This window comes from Sminthopsis crassicaudata, chromosome 3 (genome assembly GCF_048593235.1).
Source record: "Sminthopsis crassicaudata isolate SCR6 chromosome 3, ASM4859323v1, whole genome shotgun sequence".
In the NCBI taxonomy this organism is placed as follows: Eukaryota; Metazoa; Chordata; class Mammalia; order Dasyuromorphia; family Dasyuridae; genus Sminthopsis; species Sminthopsis crassicaudata.
In genome coordinates, this window is record NC_133619.1 from 132,760,674 (window position 1) to 132,774,944 (window position 14,271).

Sequence of the window (14,271 nt, forward strand, 5' to 3'; positions counted from 1 at the left end):
GCTGCAATACAGACCTAGTTCCCAACTGGATGGCTATGTTCTGATGCATCCCAAGACTTCCCTGGCTGCCACATGTGGCACTTCAAAGGAAGCTCTGTAGTAACCAGCAGTAAAAATCCTAAGCCAGACTCAAAATGGAAAAAAAAAAAAAAAAAAAAAAAAAAGAATTTGAGGCACCTTCTTTGAAGAACCATATGTAATAGTAGACGTCAGGGTTTGGTAAATGTGGTATCTTTTAGTTGAAGAGCTGTAGCCACCAGCATAGAAAAAACCCTTGGATGTATTACAAGCCCCAAAGTGTCTAACTGCTATGACGCAGAGGAAAATCAACTCTTTTTGCAATTAAATGTGCAGAGGAAAAATCATTCTGTCACATGACTTCAGAAAAGAAAGTGGGAAAAGATCACAGGAAAAGAAAATATTGGAGACCCAGTTCTGGATATATATATATATATATATATATATATATATATATATATATTATGATGTTTCCTGGCAGTTAGGATAATATAACATTTGTAGGATGACTTTTTTGTTTTAAGGAAAGGTTAAATGTGTTCCTTCTTAACTGTATTTTCTCCAATATTTAATTCAATCTTTGAATAAATTAAGATGGAAAGAAGCACAACAAAACCTTGTGTTTATCTTTTGAATGTTTTTTTTAAAGCAACTTTATTTATTTTATTATGTATAATTTATTATCTATTATATAAAAGAAACATTTCCATAAAAAGTACAATTTTTAAAAATGCGTATGAAATTGTAAATGTATTACATACAACTTGCTTTTCCTTTAAAAAAAAAAAAGTGTTTCATACTGACATTTAAAATCTCAGTCTCAGATTCCTTCCTTGTAAAACATTGATGTTAAACTCAGTGGCCTCTAGAGTTCAGTCTGACATTTTGGTGCATTCCTCTCATTCTGTGGGTACCAGTAAAACAAGTGATTGGTCCATCAGTTATCATTTGCTCTTACTGCAAGCTTAGTTCATTTTTTTTTTTATAAGCATCAACCCATTGGCCTTTCTACCAATTGCATATCTTTGAAATCCTTTACACATCATTTTTTTTTGTTTGTTTCCTGAGGAATTCCTTTTTTGTGAGTGTGTGGAGGGGATCATACATCTCCTTGTTGTATTTTCAGGACCCTGAAACTTCATTTCATCAGAGGTTATACTATTCCATCATTCATAGTCACATAACATTAAGAGAATGATATATATACATTTTTCCCCCCCTGAGGCTGGGGTTAAGTGACTTGCCCAGAGTCACACAGCTAGGAAGTGTTAAGTGTCTGCGACCAGATTTGAACTCAGGCCCTCCTGAATTCAAGGCTGGTGCCCTATACACTGCTCCACCTATCTGCCTCAAGAGAATGATATTGGGATTTAAAAAGAAGGTCCAAAGAGAGCAGACAGTGATCTCCTTGAAGTTGTCTCCATCCTAGTATCAGAAATTATCAACAGCAATAGCAATAGCAACAACAAATTATAATATAAAAAAGGGGGTGAGGGAAGGAAGCTACAAAAGAAGAAATAGTTCACCAGAAAGTAAACTATACAAAAAATAGTCAAAAAGAAATAAGAAACAATTGTATATTCTTACCTTAAGAACAATAAATACTAGATTTGTAACTATCTTAATATAGACCTGACCCAGTTCACATTCCTGCTTTTCACCTGTCTTACCATCACAATAATGCTGGCACTAGCTTTTCCCCTTTTTGCCAAACTCTGGCTCTCTTTGGCAATGTTCTGGTCCTATTCCCAGTTTTATCTCAAGCTCATTTTTTACACCTCTTTCACCACACATCTAATCTAGCTTAGCTTTCTTCCTTTTTTTGCACACACAAAAAACTTCACTTGCCAAGGGGGTGGGAATAGAACATAAACATATAAATACAATTCTTAATCATTAGAAATTATACAATATAATATCCCAATAAAATATCTCCTAAAAGCTGAGCTTAAATAATTTTTTAAAAGGCAATTCAACAAAAGAGAATTTTATATTTTAGGAGAAATATTTTATATATATAGCATTCAAAAACTAAGATGATTGCTCACAATTGAAAGGGGATTTACTTATCCATAACAAGAGACGACCGATCAACAATATAGTCATTGTAGAACACTTTGAGATGATTGAGCTTAGCAAAGCTTTTTAATAATATACCAGCTAAACATTTGAGAGTTTCTTCATATTCTTCTGGTTTCTTTGTACTCAGACCCAGAAATATTTAAAAAGTCTCTGCCTTTAGTCACCAAACTCAATTGTCCCAAGGAATATTTTGGTGCCTTTTAAAGAAATCAAATGACCAGTCCTACAATGGAGATATAGTTAGGAAATTATTCACATTTCATTGCTCTTCCATATGTACAACACCATAGAAAGTAACCTTGTAGAGACTTAGAAAATAAGACTCCTCAAAATAAAATTTTGATTTTAATTCAAAATAAAAAAAATAAAGAATAATAATCATATTTTTGAAAAGAGTCAGAGATGGGAAATAAGATCATTGAAGACATCTTGTAGTCAAAATAATAGGAGAATCAGTTTCAGTTAATTAGAAACCATACTGTGCATATAAGGGATAGAAAAAGAATAAAAACAAAATGTGTACAATCAAACTCCATCAATTGGACAATCAAAGTATCCTAATCTATTCTAGAAGAGGCCAGAATAGAACAAAAAAGACAAAAAAAACAAGAAAAAATAATATTCAAAAAGGAGTACTATAAATATTTAAACTTAGGGAATGTGTATAGATGTTAGGGAGGAACAATTCTATTTCATGTTAATACCATACATGAAAAGGAAAGGCTAAATGTAAATAATAACAATAATAATAGCAATAATATTTAATATTTGAAGAAAAATGCTTCGAAAGGAAACAAACAAGTTGGATAAGAATGATAAATTAGAGATTGGAAAGCTGGGGTAGGATCTGTAAAAGCAGAGTAACGAGAAATTAGAATTATAGAAAAAAAATTAAAACCAAAGAAACAATGCAACTTGTAGTTTAAGATAGAAAAAATGATTTGATTTGATTTTGCTTTTATTTTATTTATTTATTTTTGCTGAGGCAATTGGGGTTAAGTGACTTGGCCAGGGTCATACACCTAGGATGTGTTAAGTGTCTGAGACCAGATTTAAACTCAGGTCCTCCTGACTTATAGGGCTGGTGCTCTATCCACTGAACCACCTAACTGCCCCTAGAAAAATGATTTTAAAAATAAATTAGAATAAAGAAATGCAAATATAAAAATTTAAATGATAAAAATAAATTGACTGAAATCTCCAAAAAAGGAAAGAAAATAAATTAATGAATAAAAAATGTCCAATAATTTAATACATAGAAAAAAATCTATAAACTTGGAAAAAAATACTCATATTTCCTAAAGAAAATGTCAAAAGAACTGAAAAAAGGAATTGACATGTCACAACAATTACTGAAGAATACTTCAATATTTTGCTTTCTGAATAAGATAAATCCTTTAGAAATAATTATGAAAATAGGGATGAACAAATGATGACAAAATTAAATGTAAAAAATCTTTATTATCTAAATATAAGTGTTAACAATACTATTTATCAATATCACATGTGCATTTTCAACACTCATCTATTGGTACATAACAATTAAAAAGAATAAATAATAAGCACACTTTTATATAATAATAAAATACTGAATGAAATAAAATAAACTTTAATAAAAGTTAAAAACTTAAATGGAGATAAAATAAAATGGAGAAACAAATGAATTAAAAAGTCATGAAACTAAGATACAGATTCTAAAGAAAGCAATAATAATAAATTACACCAGACTTTTGAAAATTAATTGCAAAGATATTTTAAGTTCTTTGTTTATCCAAATCAAAACAATTAAAATTATGATACTCTCAAACATAATGTACAGACTGTGGTCTTGACAAGAGTCTGGAAGTCCTGAATTCTAATACATTTCACTAACGTAAAAACATGTAAACCTTGAGGAATTATTTAAAATCTCTGAGGCTGTTTGGAGACAAATAGTGGCGTCCAGGAGAAGCAGCAGGTAGAGGCCCAAACCTAGAGTGAGAAAGATCTGGAATAGAAAAGTTCAAATGCAAAATCAGCACTTATCAGGGGCAGCTAGGTGGCGAAGTGGATAGAGCACCAGCCTTGAATTTAAGAGGACCCAAGTTCAAATCTAGTCTCAGACACTTAACACTTCCTAGCTGTGCAAATCACAGTCTACCTGAATTTCCTCAACTATGAAATAGAGATAATAACCTTTACCACATAGAGTTGGTGTGAACAGAAGGTCTACAATCTCAAGAGAAATAATTCAAAACTGTGATCAAAGATTCAGAAATTCACAATATTTTGAACTGAAATTTAAAGCTATAATCATTATAGATTTTAACCTAGTTCTTCACAGAAGCAAAAAGTAAACTAAAATAAAAATTAAACTAAAACTAAAAAAAAATCCCAAATTGATGACAAAAGTCTACTGCAGATTATGACAAAATTAAATGGACAAACTCTTGAGTTTGTTCATCAGTTTATATTTAGGGCCAGACAGTACAAATTGGAAATGAAGTAGACTCAGAATTAAAGAGAAGGAGATATGGTTTTGCATTGCCTTTTGGAAATGTCAAAGCTTCTTTTGTGTATCAGAATTCTCCCGTAAGTAAACAGTCAATATTGTACTTTTTTTTTAAATTTAACTTTGACATATAGAACATAAAAGTTTCTGAATGATAGGGAAAGTATATTGGACAAAATAAAGTCACAAGGAGGGTATGATTTAAGCATAATATAATGAATTTAAAAGAAGAAATAGAATAAAGGATATCATCGGTAAAAAGCATAAACAAATGAAGACTGATCACAGGATGAGAATACAGATAAGAAGAAAATAGCTTACATGTGCCACTTGTATCTTCATCATTTCCAGAAGAAGTACTTGTTTCCCAGTATATAGAGTGTGAAATTATGTTGAATTTTAGAATTACTTTATGAAATATATAAGTATGATTTTGGAAAGGCTACATATTTCTTATGTGTTTATATTATTAATTAGAATGCATTTTATGGAATTTGGGAAACATTCTGTTCTTCATTTTAGCAGTACAGTGAAGAGAACCATTATTTAAAAAAAAAAGACTTTTATTTTAATAATAATCAATTACAAAAATATTATCAATATAATCAAAAGGATGTGTGAAGAGAGAAAGGTGGTAATCCATTGTGCTCAATGCCAAGAAACCTGCATGAGGCCTCTAGAATAAAGAATGTGTTCCCTATGCCATATCTAAATCACACAGGATGAACATAAATATAAATATAAATAACTTCTTTGAATTTGTGTTTTTTAACATTACTTCTAAAGTCACATTCTAAGGCCTAACAATGTTGATTTCAATTTAAATCAGAACTATAAACACATTGAAATATTTGGTGGCATTATCCCATTTAAGAAAACCTGGGCCCCAGATGGAAGACTTCATTTCCAACCCCCATTCACATACTCTTTTGTTAAGGAATAAAAAAGACAAGCCCGCAGTCTTTCAGATAATATAATAATGTCTGCTGTTACTACAGAATTATTAGAAAAGTGGCAACAGACAGAATTTTTCCACTGAAACAGCAGGGGATGAATTCAGCAGACAGTATTTCTCTATTCTCTGCCACTGATTTTTTTAGGCTTTCAAACAGCTTTAGGCTGAGCAGGAATCATTTAGCTACCAATTTAAACCACCCACATTTTATCTGCTTCTAATTGAAAGTTCAATCATCACGTGACATCACTGGAAATAAGAATTGGGACTATATCTTAAAGTAAATTCTCATTTGGTAATAATTCAATAATAAGAATAAGAATAATTTTTCAGCTTACATCTTTATTGTGGAAATGGGTGTGTGTGCATGTATATGTATGTGTGTGCATATGGTATATGAGTATGTGTGCCTATTGTGTGTGTATGTATGTGTGTGTGTACATATGATGTGTTTGTGTGCATATGGTGTGTGTGTGTGTGTGTTTAGTGTCTTTTCACCTATTACAAATATGATTTCCTTCATAATCATACAGGAGTAGTCAGCAATGGTGATGAGATCTCTGGATATAGTTTGATATATTTTTCATCCCACTGGTTAACAGAAAGTTATTGAAACATCAAGTGTAATTAATTATTTCTGATGGAAATTTGTTTTTAAACTATCCTTCTGTCTTATGATCCCTCTCAAGATTTCCACAAATCAATTACTAAGATTCTTAAAAATAAGTAAATTATATTCACATCTTAAATAATCATTATTTATTTTAGAAGTGTCTAAAAGACAGTAAATTGAATGTATAAGGGATTAAGATGAAGTTAGAAGAGAACAAGCTGAAAGAATTGTGATAATCCATTTGAAGAGAAGAAGGGCTAGGGAGGTACATGATAGCAAAGAGTTGTCATATCAAGAATGATTAGATTAGTCCTACCACAGGATAGGATTCAGAGAGATGGATAGAAGTTGTAATATGGTAAGTTTATGTTTAAGGTGAAAAAAAAAAAGAAAGTTTTCACATACAGAGTAACTAGATTAGTTTCACTTCAGATTAAGATCCAGAGAGATGGGTGAAAGTTGTGAAGAGGCAAGTTTATGTTTAAGATGAGAAAAACTTTCCTGAAAATTGAAGCTTTTCAAAAAGTGCAATGAGCAAAACTAGTGAATGATGGGTTTCTCCTCATTACATGTATTCAGGCAAAGGCCAAATGATTACTTAATGGAGATGTTATACAGGAAATTTTTGCTCAAACGTCCTCCAATATCCTAACTTGGGATTATCATGCACTTTACTTATTTTCTTAGTACCTATAAGAGTTGTCTCAAAACTGGCCATTTTCCCTGCACACACACACACACACACACACACACACACACACACACACACAAACACACACACACACACACACACACACATATATACACACATACACACAGGTATGTGCAAATGCACTTAGCATTTTCTTAAAGTTACAAAGTTGTGTGATGCTGAGGGATATAGAAAAGGGAAGGGGGGCAGGAAGAAATGGATTCCTGACCTAAGCAGCTGAAGGGCTTATGAAATCTTCTAAATTTTAGAACAAGAATAATAATCTTTAGCAAGAAATGACATTGATTTGAAAAAAGCTACCACCATTCACAGTCAGGCAGATGGTTTCCTCCTTTGACTCACTTTCCCTCATACTAGAAGTCATTAAACTAAAAAAGCCAAATGTTATTTATAATATTTTGATGATAGACAGCCAGGAGGTGAGTGGAGAGATCTCAGCTTGAAGCCACTAAATGATGTCTCACTCTTCTGCCCGAAATCATAACTTGATGAGCAGCTAATCTACCTAAATTTCACTATTCTTATGGTCACATTGGAATTTCTGGGGAAGTTTCTCAACTTTGATCTCTTACATTTGTCCTAAGAAGGAAAATTAAGGAGATGGGCTCATTTAGTTCTCATAAAGCACTAAAAATGTTTCAGGGAAATTTATACTGGCTAGTCTTGATCTTCAGACAGAAGACAGGTGATTCATATTAGAAAACTTATTTGGGAAACAAATTATGCAATCAGGAACTTAGAAGTGGTTTCCAAAGGTAGGAAAAACTATTTCTTTCTTTATTTTTCTTTATTTATTATTCTTTATTTATTTCTTTACATCTATTGGGATTAGCAATAGAAACCTAAAGATTTTTTTTTTTCCAGTATGTTTCCTTCTCAATAAACTGAGGGGGTTAGATAGAATGGTATCCATACTTTCTTTGAAGTGCAAGCATTATAAATCTTTAGCTGAGTATTACTTAGTTTTTGTTCAGGACTAAATAAAGTTAAGCACCAAGCAAGCACAACTTGAAGTCAGGAAATTCTGAATAATTTCTCAAAAAAAATTTTTTTTTCTTAACAGTTACTTAAAAAATTTTTAGGTCTGAATTCTCTTCCTCCTTCCTGCTCTAATTCTTTTAAGTTATTTTCCTTCTCTCATTGCCAAAGCTATAATTTCTAATACAATATTGAATAGTGATGCAACAATGGACAACCTTGTTTCACCTCTGATCTTACTGGGAATGTTTCTAGTTTATCCCTATTACATACGTTGCTTGCTGATGGTTTTAAATAGATGCTACCAATTATTTTAAGGAAATCTTCATTTATTCCTGCCCTCTCCAGTGTTTTTAATAGTAATTGGTATTGGATTTTGAAAAATGCTTTTTATCTCATTTATTAAGATAATCATATAATTTTGGTTAGTTTGGTTATTGATATAGTTGATAGTTTTCCTGATATTGAACCAGTCCTGTTACCTGATATAAATGCTATTTGGTTATAGTGAATAACCTGGTAATAGCTTGCTATAATTTCTTTAAGATTTTTCTGTCAATATTTATTAGGGAAATTGGCCTATAATAGTCTTTCTCTGTTTTGACCCTACCTGGTTTAGGTTATCTGTGTCATAAAAGGAATTTGGTAGGACTCACTCCTTCTTTCCCTATTTTTCCATATAGTATTGGAATGAATTGTTCTTTCAATGTTTGACAGAATTCACATATAAATCCAATTGGCCCTGGAGGGTTATTTCTTAGGGAGTTAATTAATAGCTTGTTCAATTTCTTTTTCTAAAATGGGAGAATTTAAGTAATTTATTTCCTCTGCTGTTAATCTGGGCAATCTATATTTTTTGTAAGTATTCATCCATTTCACTTAGATTATCAGATTTGTTATTATATAATTGGGTAAAATAGCTCCTAATTATTTCTTGAATTTCTTCTTCATTGGTGGAAAGTTTTCCCTTTTCATTTTTGACACTATTTTATATTCTTTCCTTTTTTTAAGCAAATTAACTAAAACTTTATCTATTTTGTTGACTTTTTCATAAAACCAACTCTTTGTTCATTAATTCAATAGTTTTCTTCTTTTCAATGTTTTTAATCTCCCTTCTAATCGTGAAAATTTCAAACTTGTTATTTAATTGGGAATTTTAATTTGTCCTTCTAGTTTTTTTAGTTGCATGAATTTGATCTCCTTTGTTTTTGGATATTCTCTATCTCCATTTTATGCAAGTAAGCATTTAGAGATATAAGACTTCCCTAAGAACTGCTTTGACTGCATCCCATAAATTTTCATATTTTATTTCTTAAATATTACCAGATTGTTTTGATAATTAATTCTTTGTAATAAAACTTGAGATCTAAACATTTTTTTTCATTGCTTCTCTTAATTTTCTTTATCTTTTAGTCTTCCAGATGAATTTTATTTTATTTTGGTCTAATTATATGAAATAATACTTTGACTAGGAACAGCTAAGTGGCACAGTGGATAGAGCACCAGTCCTGAAGTTAGGAGGACCTCAGTTCAAATTTGACTCAGACACTTAACACTACCTAGCTGTGTGATTCTGGGCAAGTCTTTTCACCACTTATGTGGGCTTATTTTACACCCGCCATTTTACTGAATTTTTTAATTGTTTAAACTAGTTTTTAATTGGTTTTCTGGGATTCTCTTGTTAAGTTATCTAATCATTTATTAGTTTAATTTTCTTTTTTTAAAAATTATTCTTAAGCTAGACTTTTCTTAATGTAGTTGAATAATTAGTTGGCTATGATGATAGACATTTTATTTATCATATTATTTAAACTTTTGATTTATTTGTTTCATTTCTCATTTTTCTTTTACCTTATTTGATATATTCATTATTATTTTGAGATAATTATGCTCTTTAGTAATTCTTATATATTTGTACCTGTTACTGACATTACTTCAGTGTAGCACTTTGATATCACTATTCTGCTAAGATATAACGAGCTCTGTTTTCCATCTCCACACTCAATAGATAAGAACTACATTTTATTATTTTTAAATTTTGACTTATTTTAAATTTATGGAATAAAACAAGCAGTTCCATAACAGTATAATTTTGAATGACGATTGCACATGAAACTTCAACTTTTCTATGAATAACTTTTAAGTATATACTAATTATCATGTATTTTTTTATCTCTTTCCTTCTTCCTTGCATCCTAGAAATGGTCATCCTGAGTCACAAAGAAGTGTATATATGAATATATGTAAGTATGTCTGTATGTCTGTGTGTATACAAAATATATTCTATAGGAACTTCTATTTATCAGTTCTTTATCTAGATTCAGATAGTGCTTTTATTCATATGTCCTGTATAGTTAATTTTTTTTTTTGGGGGGGGGCTGGGGTTAAGTGACTTTCCCAGGGTCACACAGCTAGGAAGTGTTAAGTGTCTGAGACCAGATTTGAACTCTGATCCTCTTGAATTCAGGACTGGTGCTCTATCCACTGTGCCACCTAGCTCCCCCCCCCATAGTTAATTTAGGCTATTTATAATAACCAAAATAATTTACCCACTTAAAATCATTCTTCAAGAAATATTGTTGTTATCGTTCTGTTTTTGGTACTGTTAATTTTGTTTTTCATTATTTCATGCAATGTTTTCATGTTTTTCGAACTTCATTAAGTTCATCATTTCTTGTAGCTCAGTACTATTTCATAATACTCATATATCACCATTTGTTCCATTCCTTAAGTGATAAGCATCCCCAAAATTTTCAATTGTTTGCTGTAATGTTCTCTCTAAAATGTACTGTTTTCTGTTGAAGTTTTCTTGAGGTCTCTGGGAGAAGCCTTCATTTCTGTTCAGTAATCATCACAAGTACAGCCAGGTGTTAAAGTCCAAATACTTTATTGTCTCCTTCAAAGTCTTATCTCCTTCACTTGGGGCTCAGCTAGTTTTCTGGAGGCCTTCCCGAGTCTTGGTTTCAGCAGAGAAATGAAGGAGGAGAGCCTGCCACCAAGTAAGAGGTGGAATGAATCTGTCTGAGTCCAAGGGTTTGTGCTCCAGCCTTCAGCCTCCAGCCTTCTGTCTGCTTGTCTCTCAATCTTCCTGGCTGAGGCTTCTAGCTTATATACTACACACTGAGTACAAACCAATCATTGTATCACTAGAAAACTATTATTTGTTGTAGGATTAAATCAATGCTAAACTAGATTTAACCATTGTTTCCTCAATTCCACTTAGTACCTTGTTTCAAGTTCTGGCCTATAACATCTCCTTGTAGGAGTAAATCAATCATACACAACCATGCTAAATTAGATAACTATTATCTCTATCAGTTCCACTGATTTAGTACCTTGTAAGAATCCTTTGTTTCAAGTCCAGAATTCTGGTCCATAACAATTTGCCATCACAAAGAGAGCTCCTATAAACATATTGGAATATATACATTATTTTTCTTTTCCTCTAATTGTCTTTAAAAATAAACTTAGTAGAGTCATTGCTATGTTCTTATTCTAATAATGTACTACATGCAATAACTTTTGCCTTAACAGAATATAGAATTGTTCTCTTTTATGGTTTTTGATTATGTGATTTTGATCTCTTACTTTAAAATTTTCTGCTGATCACTATCCATTTTCTTCTGATGTCAACATCATCCCTTTCCAGTTCATTAACCTTCTATTGTTAAGTTTCACTCTCATTCATATTGAGTCTTCTCTATATTTTATTTTTTTGACAGTTCCATGTGTCCTATTCCTCTCCTCCTTTATGGCTACATCAAAAGATCACCTTTTGCAAATGTCTTTAAGTAATCAAATTCTTTTCCTTCTGATAGATTGGGTACAGTTGGCTATTTTTAAAAAATTATTGCAAGCTACCTAATGGATATTACATTTCTGTTAAAAGGTTTTATTTTTGAAGGGAAAAAGAGATTACTTCTTATAGAGAACCATTTCTCATGGATGATTCTTCTCAAAGGCAGATCTTGATAAATCTCTGCTGTACCAACTGCTATTGCTAATTCTAATAATTAAAATATTTCATAACAATGCATAATGGTCAAGTCAAAGATTTATTTTTTGTCAGATTTAAATGGAAAACACTTTCACAATGCTTAAGTCAAAAATTCATAGATTTATCTCCACTTAGGGTAAATGAATGAATAAAAAATAAATCATTAAGAAATTATCATGAACAAAACACTATTCTGAGGTGCTACATGCAATAACTATTGCTGAGGATACAAATAGAAAAAGTAGGATAGTCCCTGCCTTCAAAGAGCTCATATTGTAATGGGAGAGACAACTCTGTTCCAAAGTTACTTGCAAATCTTTCATAGTCCTTAGGTAATAGTACTAAAGCTGATTGTATTACTTATTTTTCAATGTCATTCCTAATGATAAAATCAGTTTTTAAAGTTGGATTATTTCACAATATCAAGGACTCTGGTGGGAAGAACTTTTCTTTTGCATGTCATGTTACTACAAGAGCAATTATTATGACTTCAACTCCATCTTGTTTTCTTCCCAAGATGAGGACACACGTACTAGACTAAAAGCTTTGCTATAAGGTTCCTAGATTCAAGACTCTGTAAGTGACTTCACCTAAAGTTAATAATGGAGACAGTGTTCAAGGTATTGGTGGTGAGTGGTTTGACTTATCTGATACATGCTGTTTCTATTATTTCCTTCAGTGAACCTTGCAAGATTTCCTGCCCTGTGAGTAAAAATTAGGTTGAGGTTAATAAGGATAACCAAACCCTGTTCTACAAGAATTTTTTTCCTACAAATGGTTATGAGGACTGAACTGAACTGAGACCACTTGTTTTGGGGTATTGAAAAGTTTGTGCTCTCGTTATTTGACTCTAGTAATTGATTAGGAGATGTTGCAGATTTCTTCTCTTAATCACAGCTTTAGTGTTTGGATTGATAGGAATCCTGGCAGTTTTAGAATCTTAGCTATTTCCAAAAACTCTTGAGTTCCACATCCATCAGGATTTAAAGGAGGTAGTCATCAAGGTGATGGTGGTGGTAGTTGTATTTGATTGGTACCCACTAACTCCTGTTTCTCAGACATTATTAAATGTTTTTACTTGCCTAGATTGCTTCTCCTCTGGGTAGCTATTGCTTGGCATGTTAGAGTTTCTGATTTCTGAATTTCTTCAAATCAACTAAATAGCTAAAGAAAAAGAAAAAAAATCTTTTACTATATGAATTTGAGACTTGCCAAACAATGTTGTCTAGAAAATTTTTTTTTCTAAGCTTACTAAAACAACTAATGAAACAAGAAGTCTCTAACTGGATTCTTTTTTCAAATACTGACTAGATTATCTTAATTCTGATGGCTCTTCCAATTCAGAAAATTCTGTACTTTTGAGAATAGATCAGATATCATGATTTATATATCTGAAAACATTCTCCAGTTTTTGAGCCCTTCTTCAATCTTTAAATCTGATTTTTTTCACAGAGTTCACATCATTCAAGGGACTCTAATTTTCAGGTGAAGTAATTATATATATATATATATATATATATATATATATATATATATATGTATGTATATATATAGATAGATAGATAGATAGATATAGATATAGATAGATAAATATAAATATAGATATAGATATAGATATACACATTTGAGTGGGTCAGTATCAACATGCAGTCTTGTCTTATGTTGAGAGCCTCAGAATTTTGTCTTCAGTCTTCTGATAAACATTTTTATCAATGACTTAAATAATAATATCGATGGCATCCTTGTTAAAAGTGATACAGTGAGAGTTATGATGCATTTAGTGACAGAATGTGCAAACAAATATTTCAACAAGCAAGCATGATCGGGTAAATTAATTAGAATCAATTTGGTAATGATAAATATGAAGTTCCAGGATAAAAAAATAAACACAAAAAAGAATGAAAGACTATAAAATTATTAATAGTAGGAAAATGTGTCATTGATAAACAAAGCTAAAGCTAATTTAAATATTGCCAAATAGTGCCATATTACTGTCACAGTATAAGGTAAACTTATGATTGCTATCATTAAATCATTAATTTCCAGTATATAAATATATTTTGTGTGTGTGTGTGTGTGTGTGTGTGTGTGTGTGTGTGTATGCAAAAATATATATGGAAGGTCTGGATTACTAGTCTAAAAGCAGACAAAAAAACTTTTTACTTTTTTAGTAAATATAGTTACATATATTCTGAAAGATAAAGAAAATGTTGAAACTGCAGTAAATTAGGACTGACTTTATATAGAAATTAAAGTCTCAGTATTTGCCTATCATACAAATCCATTAAAATGTACAATATAGCCAAAATATTTATCCATAATTTTGAGTTATTAAAAATATATTTTAAACAATGTGTCCCATAGCTACACAGACATCAAATTTGAACACAAGGGGGCAGCTAGGTGGCGCAGTGGATAGGGCACC

At 31.3% G+C, this 14,271-nt stretch overlaps 1 long non-coding RNA gene across 1 annotated transcript in view; it reads right to left on the minus strand.

Annotated features, from left to right (window-relative positions):
• Positions 1 to 3,544: 3,544 nt before the first annotated feature.
• LOC141564917 (uncharacterized) overlaps positions 3,545 to 14,271 on the minus strand; it is a 50,278-nt gene continuing 39,551 nt past the window's right edge. The window contains exons 3-5 of the long non-coding RNA XR_012488804.1: positions 12,929 to 13,010; positions 11,185 to 11,253; positions 3,545 to 4,087 (exon numbers count right to left, since the gene is read on the minus strand). This is a non-coding gene — a long non-coding RNA (uncharacterized LOC141564917). The remainder of the gene's footprint in view (positions 4,088 to 11,184; positions 11,254 to 12,928; positions 13,011 to 14,271) is intronic.